This window comes from Cydia fagiglandana, chromosome 24 (genome assembly GCF_963556715.1).
Source record: "Cydia fagiglandana chromosome 24, ilCydFagi1.1, whole genome shotgun sequence".
NCBI lineage: Eukaryota > Metazoa > Arthropoda > Insecta > Lepidoptera > Tortricidae > Cydia > Cydia fagiglandana.
The window spans coordinates 2,901,943-2,914,469 of record NC_085955.1 but is presented as its reverse complement, the minus strand read 5'-3'; the positions used below and the strand labels follow the sequence as shown (position 1 = coordinate 2,914,469).

The following is a 12,527-nucleotide window of genomic DNA, read 5'->3' as shown; positions in this document are numbered from 1 at the left end:
ACAATGCCGTTGAATTAGAGGAGCAATGGCCGTACAGGAGTACGTATCCGTGAAATACATAGGTACAGAAAACTTTCTTCACTTGTGTTTTGATTTTTATTATTAAATTGCCATGAGCTGTTAAGTTCGTAAACAAGAAATCGGTCTAATTTTTTCTAACAATTTCAACCATCTGTTAGTTTTGTGTGGTTATCCTCATTTTATGAATGTTGTTCTTATTTTCAGGTGGATGTAAACATTCATTGGCGGTATTATACTGATGGCTAATTAGAACCATTGAGCCATGACATACTTCCTTGCAGTGTTATTCGGCTAAGCCTCGAGCATCCTGTGAATCTGAAGGATATAATTATTTCCATAAAAAAGAGCAATCGAATTAGGACCAAGATATCCCGAGAATCTAAAGACATTTTATAAAAAATGCAATAAAATGAAAATGGGAGACTCTCTTATTTTAACAATGTTACAAGATCATGACAATGTTATGGTCTATACTTATTAAAATTTTAAAACCAACATGTCTTTATCTTTGACTTGAAAATGTACAAATGATTTGGGTTAAGTTTTATGAAATGCAACTTATGCTAAAAATCTATTATTTATTATTATATGTCAAATTATCGTGAACTCGATGTTGCTTAAGGCGTATCCAGATTAGTCAATTTTTCGCCAATCTGATTAAATTGCCCGATCGAATCGGGACGTACGGACGCAAACGCCAATTTGGCTCGCCGAATTCAACCGCCGATAATGACCGATAAAATGAGGTGCGGACACAAGAACACCAATTTGTGAGGCTAGTATTTTCGTTATGGGGCATTTTTTCAATTTAAATGGGTCTAATATCACCATAAATCTAAAATTGGAGATTGACGCCAATTTCATTTCTGATCAAATCGACCGATTTGATCAGTCCCGTCTGGATACCGCTTTAGCACCGCGAAAGGGCGCTGCGCGGTGCGCGCGGATTGACGCATGCGCGTACCGTATATGCTTTGTATCTATTGTAATATAATTTTAAAAAATATGCAAATAAAAGGCGGCAAAGTTTATTCGTTGTGCAATACTCAATAAGTTACCGCTTGTTATTTTAATACTCGTAATAAACAAAATGAGTTCAAGTGACGAAAACGACCTGGAATAGACGGCACACCGCCTCATTTTAAAGCAGAAGCAAACTTAATAATGAATAACTAGCTTCCTGCTAAGTCCTGGGACAAATACAACAGGACTTACGACATGCTCATGCTGTGGAAGGACACAAGAAGGACAGCCAAAACGCAAGAAACACCTACTCTGAAAGTGGTTTTTAGCGTATTTCTGTGACCAAGTGAAAACTAAAAAGCCATCTACATTTAATATAAACTAAGAATATGCGTTGTTTTTTTAATTGTATTCGCGTCACTTTACCCCTATTAAATACGCTTTACTAAATTGAATTTGTTTTATTTCCTCACATAATTTGAGAATAGTGCTTACTATGTATACCTCAATGGAAGCAAAAATGTAGTATTTTTGCGAGTTGATACACTTGCTACTTGTGTATAGTGGCAAATGTATTAAACCCGCAATCAACACTAATCAATATGTAAACAGGCCCCAACGTGAAGCACATTTACCCTACAGACATACTTATCCATATTGACCATATTTGAACCTCTCAACTCTCTTCAAGGGCACGCCACACAGCGTGATTCTATATACTGTTGTAATGTTAATGCTTAAGGATAATAATTTGTGGATTTTAAAATAAAACGAAACGAAATTTACTGGATTTATATTATATTATTTTGGATTTATATTATAAGTTTTCTAAAGTACAGTCGCCATCAGATATATTGGTGCAGCTAGGGTGCTCATAAATATCTGAACACGCCTCTATTATCAGGGCGTGCGTGCATGTTCAGATATTGTGAACACCTTGCCGAGCCCATATATAATAGCCAATAACGACCTAGTTATTAACACTATTACAATCTTAATCATTATGTATGTATAATACAACAATCACGTTTATATAGTCCTCACAAACGTATAAGTTACCATTTTGGCCAATATATCTTCAAAGCTTGGCACCGAATCGCTGTTAAAGACTTTGGTGTGCTCAAATACGCTGAATTTGGAAAGTAACGTCTGTACTTCCTACAAGACGGTACGACGCACTTTGAGTTCATCTCTGTAATATTCTATTTCCATTCGAACGTTTCCGGGATCGTCTCCATCTATTGTGTTGATACTGAGATCCAAAATGACTCGTGTAGCAGTCCAAGAGTCGTGGTGGAGGTGTTAATGAAAATGTTCTCCAAGAAGCAGTGCCAAGTAGTCGAAAGCAATCGTTATCATTATCAAAATATCCGTGTTGATCGTGCTAGGGACGTTAAAAATACTTATTCTAGAAATCACACCGACATCCAATTACAAGAAAACACAAATGTTTCGTCCGACCATTATTTTCCAATTATTTGCAAGTTATTTTCCAAGAATGACACTGACAGTTGACATCGATTTTTTTTCTATCTCGTCCCATTTACTACGCGCCAAGGAATTAATTACTCGAGTCTGCCATTTCACCTCACAAACGTCATATCGATAATTTAAAAAATTATATTTAATCAATAAAATGATATAAAAATAAAAGAGCTGCATTTCCGTGATCGCTATAATGAATACTATCGGGAAAAAATATTATTTGCCTATCTTCAAAAAACTTTACCTACCCAATTCTACCAGCAAACGTAAGAATACAACTCAAAATTTGCATTTAATCAAATGCCTTTTCCTCACATGTGAATTACTGATAGCAAAGTGCAACTTTGCTATCCGTTTTTGAAGTGCAAAGTAAGCCTTTCCGAGCTGGTGTGGTGAATAAAATATTTTCTCCGACCACAAATTCGTCATAAAGCAAATTCGCTTTTTGGTGAAGGACCGCATACATGAACGAAAAAATTCCAACGTGTATTGTATGTGAAGTCTCCATGGAGACTTCACATACAATACACGCCCAATTGCCCATGGGCAAATAATATTATATTCTTAATAATGGCCATGTCAATATGAAGAGAAATAATAAAACCTTAATACTTTTTCTATAAATATTTTATTCTCATTAATTAATAACATCTACTACATGATTAACTTAAAAAGCAACATTTTGTGCTACCATGGGAATATAATATATAACTAAACTAGGATAAAACCACCCAATAATGGAGTTGGCGTTTCGAAGTTTTAAGCAGATGGCGCCAGCATAGCTTCTCTATCAATCTATAGAACTGTCAAATTTTAGTTTTTTTTTTTATGGAATTGTATGCCCTGGATGCCAGCTCTTTCATCCAAATCTCATAGCAAAATAGGCAATCTATTATGGCGCCATCTATGCAAACCTTTGTCAGTTGCCAACCCCAATGACACCTAAATGAGTGCCAATCGTTGGTGGGTACTTTAGTTCACCCTTCAAGGGCCTTATCATAGTCAAATTCTTTTGTAGGTGAAGTTTTTTTTATCATAGATACTAAAATAAGGGTTCGATTAGCCCAATTTATATTTCTACAGTCACCGTCAGATTTATCGGAGCGGCTTAGGTGCTTCAAAATATCTGAACACGCACTAACGAGACAATAGAGGTGTGCTCGGATGTTTGTGAGCACTTTTACCGTTCCGATATATCGGATGGTGACTACTAGATTGACAATTGGTTAACTACTGTCATTTTAGCATCTGTGACTTATAATAATTCAGCCTATATATGTCCCACTGCTGGGCACAGGCCTCCTCTCAAGCACGAGAGGGTTTGGGCTATAGTCCCCACGCTAGCCCAATGCGGGTTGGGGACTTCACATACACCTTTGAATTTCTTCGCAGATGTGTGCAGGTTTCCTCACGATGTTTTCCTTCACCGAAAAGCTAGTGGTAAATATCAAATGATATTTCGTACATAAGTTCCGAAAAACTCATTGGTACGAGCCAGGATTTGAACCCGCGACCTCCGGATTGAAAGTCGGGCGTCATATCCACTCGGCCACCACCGCTTTTTTATTCTGAGACATAAAAACAATAAAATAAGGTCGACTAAAAATATTACAATTACACTTATACTCTGTATCTTTAAGTATTTAAATAAAAGTAAACAAACAATTTGTACATTTTCGGGTAGTTATAACATTTACTGGTTAACCAACCAAATACAATACCGCCTGGATCAGTCACTGAACGACCTGACTTTCACCTACATTATTTGATCATGTAACGTTTTCATCTACCATTAACTGACTTAAGGAGCCATTTGAGGGTAGATTTTGTTTACTTTTATTAAAATACCTAAAGATATCAGTATATGAGTAACTTAGATGTCCAACAGATAAGTTATTCAGAGATTTTTAGTTTGAAAATTGGTTTTAATGAGTTTATAAATCTTAATCTAGAATTATGTAGTTATTTTACGAACTATAAGCTATTTTTTTAGTTTTTTCATAAATATTACATTGTTCAGGGGTAAAAACCTGTTAGAGATGTAGTGCATAATTGTTTTCCATCGTATTTTATCGGAAACGTTCGTATTTGTCATGCTAGTTCAGTCAACTTCAGTACTTTTTGTACCGAGACTGACTGAAATAGCAAGACACGTTCGTACGTTTCCGTGAAAATACGATGGAAAATAATTATGCATTACGTCTGTATAAAACTAACCCGCGTGACTCCGTCATTTGGCCAATAGGATAGTACCATAAATATTAAAAAAAACTATAGATTTAACAAATCGTAAAACCTTTTTACGGAGACGCTGGATGCGGGTCACTTCCAACCGGCACGTATGGAGGTCCAAGGGGGAGGCCTATGTTCAGCAGTGGACGTCTTATGGCTGAGATGATGATGAAAACCTTTTTGGATCTGTGGTAATATTTAATTGGGCGAATGACAAAGCCACGTAGTTTATTATTACTACCTCCTAAGGCCCAAGGTCCTACCTATGGTACTTAATTATTTCGATGAAATTTAAACCATATTACAATAGTAATAGAGTTGCAATTGTTTTGTATCGTTTAATTTTCAAACAAAACAAAATCAACTCTATTCCCTGCATTATAGGTTCAAATTTCAGTAGCAAATATTGGATTTTTCATTTGTATAGCTGGGTCTTAGGAGGTTAAATATCTCGTCTATTGACCGCATACAAGCTATGTACACGCGCCAAAAAGCTCACTTTTTTATAATTAAAGGACATAATATATGAGATTATTAATTTGTATATACAGGTGTACTAATGTACCGTTTTGATCATTACCAAAGAGAATTCGAAATAGAGGCGGATTGCCAAAGTAAATTATGTAGTCACAGTAAATTTATTGCCATCTTTCGATAGAAGATTAAAACTGTTAGAACGCCATACGACTTTGATCCTTATTCTTTCACTGATAAGCGTTGATTTGTTAAATATTGAGATTAACGCCATCTACTCGACTATAGGCCAAAGGTATGGTGCAATCTTTTGGAGCGATGGCGCCATAACCTTTGGTCCGCTGTCGAGTAGATGGCGTTAATTTCAATATTTAACAAAAAAACGCTTATCAGTGAAAGAATAAGGATCAAAATCAAATGGCGTTCTAACAGTTTTAATCTTCTATCGAAAGATGGCAGTAAATGTACCGTGGCTACATCATTTACCATGACATTAATTCTCTATACACTCTATTCTCTTCGTCATTACTTAAAATAATTGTCTATGTAATTTAGATATTGTTAGAAACGAATTCTAATATCTTTCTTGGTATACCAAGATGTATCTTCAGAATAATTTATAGGCAAGGGTGAAACTCCTCCCTTCGGGCAAACTCGGCTCCGCTCGGCTCAGCATTGCTCCGAGCAATAATTACGGTTGACACAACTTGATGTCCCTTTGCGTGCACGGCCAAAGATAATGGCTTGAGTTTTGACAACCCTAAATAGCCGAAAGGGATAGTGCCATATATTAGAAAGGGGCAGCATCATAGATATAAGAATATATACAGATGCCTTCCAAGCGAGCTGTCAGTGGGACCACTTTTTGTTTAGTGTACGATTAACAAAGCGACCCACTTTGCTGTAGCCATGTCGATAAAGTCATATCGATAAACTACCGACATTTCTTGCAATTTTAATTTTACTTCAAAGGTTTAACTATACCTAAAATGAACAAAAACGCTTTTTTTCTTTATTGTGGTTATCAGATCACAATTTTGTAGTCACGCCCCAGGAGAGAACCAAGGGAAAGTTCAGATATTTAATTAAAATACATAAATACCTATTAAAATAGGTGGTCCTCAATAATTGAATTATTTTATTACATTATAATATATTCATTATCCATTAGCATTTCAATTATGTTTATGTTTAACGAAGGTCCCATACAACCATTTCCAGTCGCCGTTACGACACGGTGTAGACACATCTTGTGTCGACACCGTCTGTTTCGGTCACAATTCCAGTCGCAGAGTCGTCGCCGTGTCGACACAGTTACCAGAAATGGGGAAGGGTCGACACATGACACAAAGTGACATAAAGTGTGGTCGCCGTGTGCACACATTGTTTCGGGTTTGCGACTACTTTATGCCAAAATCATTCGTTCATTCGTTCATTTTGTTCCTGTCAAATGGAAACTGTCAGATGGAAAAATAGTTAAAAAAAATAAGTGACATTAATACGCCATCTCTAAAACGGATTACAAGACGTAATTATATATTGTTTGCATTTATATTACAATAGGACTTAAATTATTATGGGGAATTAAACTGCTCGAGTGATTTGATAAACTAAGTGTAATATAATCAACGCGCCACCACATTGTTTTAGTTTAGCCGGAAAGGAAATTGTTTACTTCTCAGTGCTTGTGTTCATAAATATATTATTTGATGCATTTTTAGTACTTCGATGCGTATACTATACTTAAATAACAGAAATAACGCTTTACATACTACGAAACTTGTTAATTATGATGTATAAATATGGTTTAAGGCTGAGAAATATTGCAGTCACAAAGTAGTCGCAAATGTTTCGACTTTGTGTCGACTCTGTGTAGACACATGACACGCGCTGTCAAAAGTAATAACAAAGTTACTGGATTTGCAAAATGGCTCCTTGTGTTCATTTGTTTTCAGATATTCTCAAAGTGTAAAAATGACGTGGTCAGAGATGGGACTTAATAGATTAACTGTTTATTCGACTAATTAATGGAATAAAAAAAGTTAATCCTCAAATTTTAATCACGATTAGTTTAGTCGACCTAACATAGATTGAAATTGAATTAATCTGAACATTAATCGAATAAATTATCGATTAAATCTCGGTTGGAAGTTGACAGGGGGCCATTTTTGTACGTAAAAATAATAGAAATGTCTTGCATGCAGATGGTAGCCAAACACTTTGTCATAAAAGTCGAGATGGGTGTCTATTTATAGGTTTTAGGGAGTGCCGATTTCGAAAATGATGACCATTTTGGAATCCAAAATGGCGGCCATGCACTGTGTCATAAAAGTCGTCATGGATGTCGTTTTATACGTTTTAGGGGGCCCCAATTTTGAAAATGATGACCATTTTGGAATCCAAAATGGCGGCCATGCACTATGCCATAAAAGTCGTCAGGGGTCTCGTTTTATAGGTTTTAGGAGGCGCAGATTTCAAAAATGATGACCATTTTGGATTCCAAGATGGCGGCCATGCACTATGTCATAAAAGTCGTCATGGATGTCGTTTTATAGGTTTTACGGGGCCCCGATTTAGAAAATGATGACCATTTTGAAATCCAAAATGGCGGCCATGCACTATGTCATAAAAGTCGTCATGGGTGTCGTTTTATAGGTTTTAAGGGGCGCAGATTTCGAAAACGATGACCAATTTGGATTCCAAGATGGCGGCCATGCACTATGTCATAAAAGTCGTCATGGATGTCGTTTTATTGGTTTTAGGGGGCCCCGCTTTCGAAAATGATGACCATTTTGGAATCCAGAATGGCGGCCATGCACTATGTCATAAAAGTCGTCATGGGTGTCGTTTTATAGGTTTTGGGGGGCGCAGATTTCGAAAACGATAACCATTTTCGATTCCAAAATGGCGGCCATGCACTATGTCATAAAAGTCGTCATGGATGTCGTTTTATGGGTTTTAGGGGGCCCCGATTTAGAAAATGATGACCATTTTGAAATCCAAAATGGCGGCCATGCACTATGTCATAAAAGTCGTCATGGATGTCGTTTTATAGGTTTTGGGGGGCGCAGATTTAGAAAATGATGACCATTTTCGATTCCAAAATGGTGGCCATGCACTATGTCATAAAAGTCGTCATGGGTGTCGTTTTATAGGTTTTAGGGGGCGCAGATTACGAAAACGATGACCATTTTGGAATCCAAAATGGCGGCCATGCAGTATGTCATTAAAGTCGTCATGGCTGTCGTTTTATAGGTTTTAGGGAGCGCAGATTTCGAAAATAATAACTATTTGGGAATCGAAGATGGCGGCCATGAACTATGTTAAAAGTCGACATGGATGTCGTTTTGTTTGTCATGGTCATCATTATCAAAATCTGCTCTTCCTAACACCTATAAATCAACATCTATGACGGCTTATATGACAAAGTGCACGGCAGACATCTTGGAATCCAAAATGGTCATCATTTTCGAATTCTGCACTCCCTAAAACCTATAAAACGATATCCATGACGACTTTTATGACAAAGTGCACGGCACACATCTTGGATTCCAAACTGGTCATCATTTTCGAAATCGGCACTTCCTAAAACCTATAAAACGATATTCATGACGACTTTTCTGACAAAATACGTAGCGGCCATCTTGGATTATAAAATGATCATCGTTTTCGAATTCTGCACTCCCTAAAACCTATAAATCGACATCCGTGACGACGCAAGTTATCTTTATTTTCAGATCTAACAAATTGCTACAGAATACAAAGGACAAAAAAAGAAGCGAGGAGGTAATGAAACAAGCAAACATACAGATGATTCCTCGACGCAATTGGATGCTTCTTAAATTGTGTCCAGATTTATTTGTCATAAAAGTTTTTATTTTTCACGTATTACTCTCACAAGTTCCGTGACATTTCGACCTTGTAATTTTTTAAGTAAATGGTTTTGTTTATCTGTGAGGATCTCACTAGAATAATATAATCAAGGTATGTTTATATTTGATAATTGAAATAGTAACGCAAAAAAAAATTATATTTGTGTCTTATAATCCTACCGAAGACTTTTATTTTTCCTTTTCCTTCTACACAAGTTTGGTCAAGTAATAAGAATTTAGGGCTCTCAATTTTATTTTGACTTCTACAACAGTAAAGCTACGAGGCCATGTTTGGTATCGTTTTCGTATAAATTCGCAGTACCAAATTTAGTTATGGTATCACATTGACACCATTCCAAAGTAAAAACATATAAACTTACTTTCTCTTAAACTCCTCTTCACGCTTAAACTGCTGAACAGTTTTAATTTAAATTTAGTACACATATATTTTGAGTCCCGAGACAGGACATAATAAGTTATCTCAAAAATCATCCTTCAAAGGTGTGAAATGAGGTGTAGGGGGGAATTCAGAATTGACTTCTTGAAGTTAATACTGTTTAAGTTTAGGTTTGAAGTCATGTTTTTTTTTATCATTTTTAACTAAATCAAAGATGTAGACCTTCCCAAATTTAATATAAATCGGTTCAGCGGTTATTGATTTCCCGTACAAATTTCCACGCCACTTTTCACACCTTCAAAAGATGATTTTGGTTATAAGATCTATCCTATGTCCTGTTCCGGGATGCAAACTATTTCTATACCAAATTTCAACGAAATCGGTTCAGCGGTTAAGCGTCAAGAGGAGTTTAAAAAAAACCGACCAAGTGCGAGTCGGACTCGCGTATTAAGGGTTCCGTACATTAAGTCCGACTCGCGCTTGACTGCACATTTCTAATAGGTTTTCCTGTCATCTATAGGTAAAGAACTATTTTGTGTATTCAGACAGACAGACATACAGACGCACGAGTGATCCTATAAGGATTCCGTTTTATGCTTTTGAGGTACGGAACCCTAAAAAGATTTTTTTAATTTTGTGGAATGGTTTCCATGTTAAATGGATTCAGCAACCCAGATTTATACGAAAACGATACCATACACGGCCTAGCACCTTCACTGATGTAGATATATCAAGATAAAATTGAGAGCCCTAAATAAACTTTCAAGAGCGGATATCTCAAAAACTATTCAACATATCGAAAAAATTTACTGAATAAACTTGTAACAAATTAAATTAACTTTCATTTTGTATAAGTGGCCATGTCGCTAAGATGCATAGTTTCCGAGATATAATCGAAAAACCGGAAAATGGGACATTCAAAGCCCCCTCTCTTCCCCCCGCTCAAGGGCTACGGCCGGGGACTTTTGATATGTTCACCTCCTAACTTGTCCAAACCAAGTTACAGAGTCAAAAATTGTGTTCCGAGCATTTCCCTCTACAACTTTTTTGAGCATTCGTTGGCTGACCTAAGTAGCTTATTGCATTTCTTTAAAAACTTTTCTGTAAAAGGTTGACGGGTGTTGGGTGTTTATATGGTTTTGGTCGATTATTATCATTTGCATCGCCCATGATGACTTACTAGAATTACTTACGAGCACACGAGACACTAATAGTAGTTTGACAAACCTTGGTTTTCAAGAGGTATTTTATATTGACATTTGCTGTCACAAATTTGCTGTCAGATTTAGTCGCAAACCGCACGCAAAGTGCACACAAATGTGTCGACACCTTGTTACGGAAAAGTGTACACACGGCGACGACACTTTGTTTCGAAACAATTCTAGACACATTGTGTGGACTCTGTTACGACACATCTGACATTTAGTTACCACTTTGATGATTCTGCGACTGGAATGGTTATATGGGGTATTGGAGCTTCAATTAATCGCCATTTCGTTCCGCTGTGTAGCGTTTATCGATATATAACATGATTAAAATCGACTTTTCACATCCCTAAAAGAGCACACATATACGTTTTTACGCACACATGCACAACCCGGGTCGCCTAAAAAGGGGCCACTTGGATTTGAAGTCCATCTTGTCAACAGTATAGTTGTCCTTTTCTGACAAATGGCATTTTAAAAGAGCGAGGAGAGAGAAATGATACTAGTTGCTGCGCCGTCAAATAGAACAATAAAGGTAGGGGCCTTGGGCAGCATGATTCGACCCTGAACCGCTGTCAAACTTCAGTTTTGTAGGAAGTTCCCTTTCTGTACGATAGTACTATTATCTATTCTATGGTCAAGGTATCAATCACGTAATATAGTTAACACTTTCGGTGCCAGGCGCCCCGTTTCTAGTACAAAATGAACACACATACGTGTTCTTGGCAGTGAATGTGTTAAGGTGTCATGGACATCAAAATTTAAGGTCAACTACCCAATGATTGACACTGAAAAGTACCAGTCATTGGCATCTGTTTTGTAGGGCTGTCACTATAGCTGCTTTGAATTCAGTTTGAAGGTGCCAACCATTGGTAGGTGTTTTCTAAAATATGTAAATTAAATAGACAATTGCATACATCTATACCTACATATTTAAATTACTTTCAATATCGTAATAGTAAAACAAAAAATATCTAAGATAATAATTTATATCTAAATACTATTACAAAATTATAGTTACTACATTTAAATGTAGATCCCACAGCGGCGCACGCTTTTTTACATAATTAAGCGGATAAGGTAATCAAAAATATCCGCACACGGTTCTATTGTCAAAGATAGTGCATGCTCAGATACTATTGAACACCTTGTTCGCTCCGATGTATCCGATGGAAATTGAAAGAACAATGAACCAATGTTAATGTTCTATAATATTCTAGAGCCAATATGGATTTCCGTTTTATACTAAATAAATTTGTGACGTTCCACGGCAAAAGGTACCTTATGGCGGCTGGCGCTCACGTCGCATAGCGCCGCAATAATATTGGAGCGGCGTTAATAATAGCGTAAGCGCCAACCGCCATAAGGTACCTTTACCCGTGGGACGTCACATTTAGACACAGATGTGACTAGCGACATACAAATATATTTTTTGTCAAAATAAAAAGTAAAGCTTGCACGCTGCCGCTGTTCCGTAGTCTCCGACCACGCTAACTTTGCACTAAATTGGCAGTAACAACGCATACATATTCCGTATCAAGGCCTGTGCACACCGGCTTGCGTGTGCGTGACGTGCGCTAAAATGTTGGAGCCGCACACGTCACGCAAGCGGTGTGCCATCTCTCATAATTATCTGTATATTACAACACTGCACGCGCACGTCACGCACACGCAGTCGGTGTGCACTGGCCTTAATACTTGACGTAGCACTTCGCAGGAAAACTTGGCATGGTCAAACTCTTAAACGTTTTTATACAGTTTAGTGCTTCAGGTCAGGCCTGCTTTTGCTGTCAATTTGTCAAAGTAAAATTTGCTTATTTTACATGCATTGCCATATTAAAATTTTTCGTGGTGCCCTAAGCAACTAATTTGTTTACA

General features: G+C 37.0%; 1 long non-coding RNA gene across 1 annotated transcript; it reads right to left on the bottom strand.

Moving 5' to 3' along the window:
* Positions 1–3,078: 3,078 nt before the first annotated feature.
* On the bottom strand, positions 3,079–7,495 carry LOC134676332 (uncharacterized). Its single transcript, XR_010099907.1, has 2 exons — positions 4,878–7,495; positions 3,079–4,765 (listed from the first exon to the last, which is right to left on the bottom strand). It is a non-coding gene; the product is annotated as an uncharacterized LOC134676332 (long non-coding RNA).
* Positions 7,496–12,527: the final 5,032 nt, after the last annotated feature.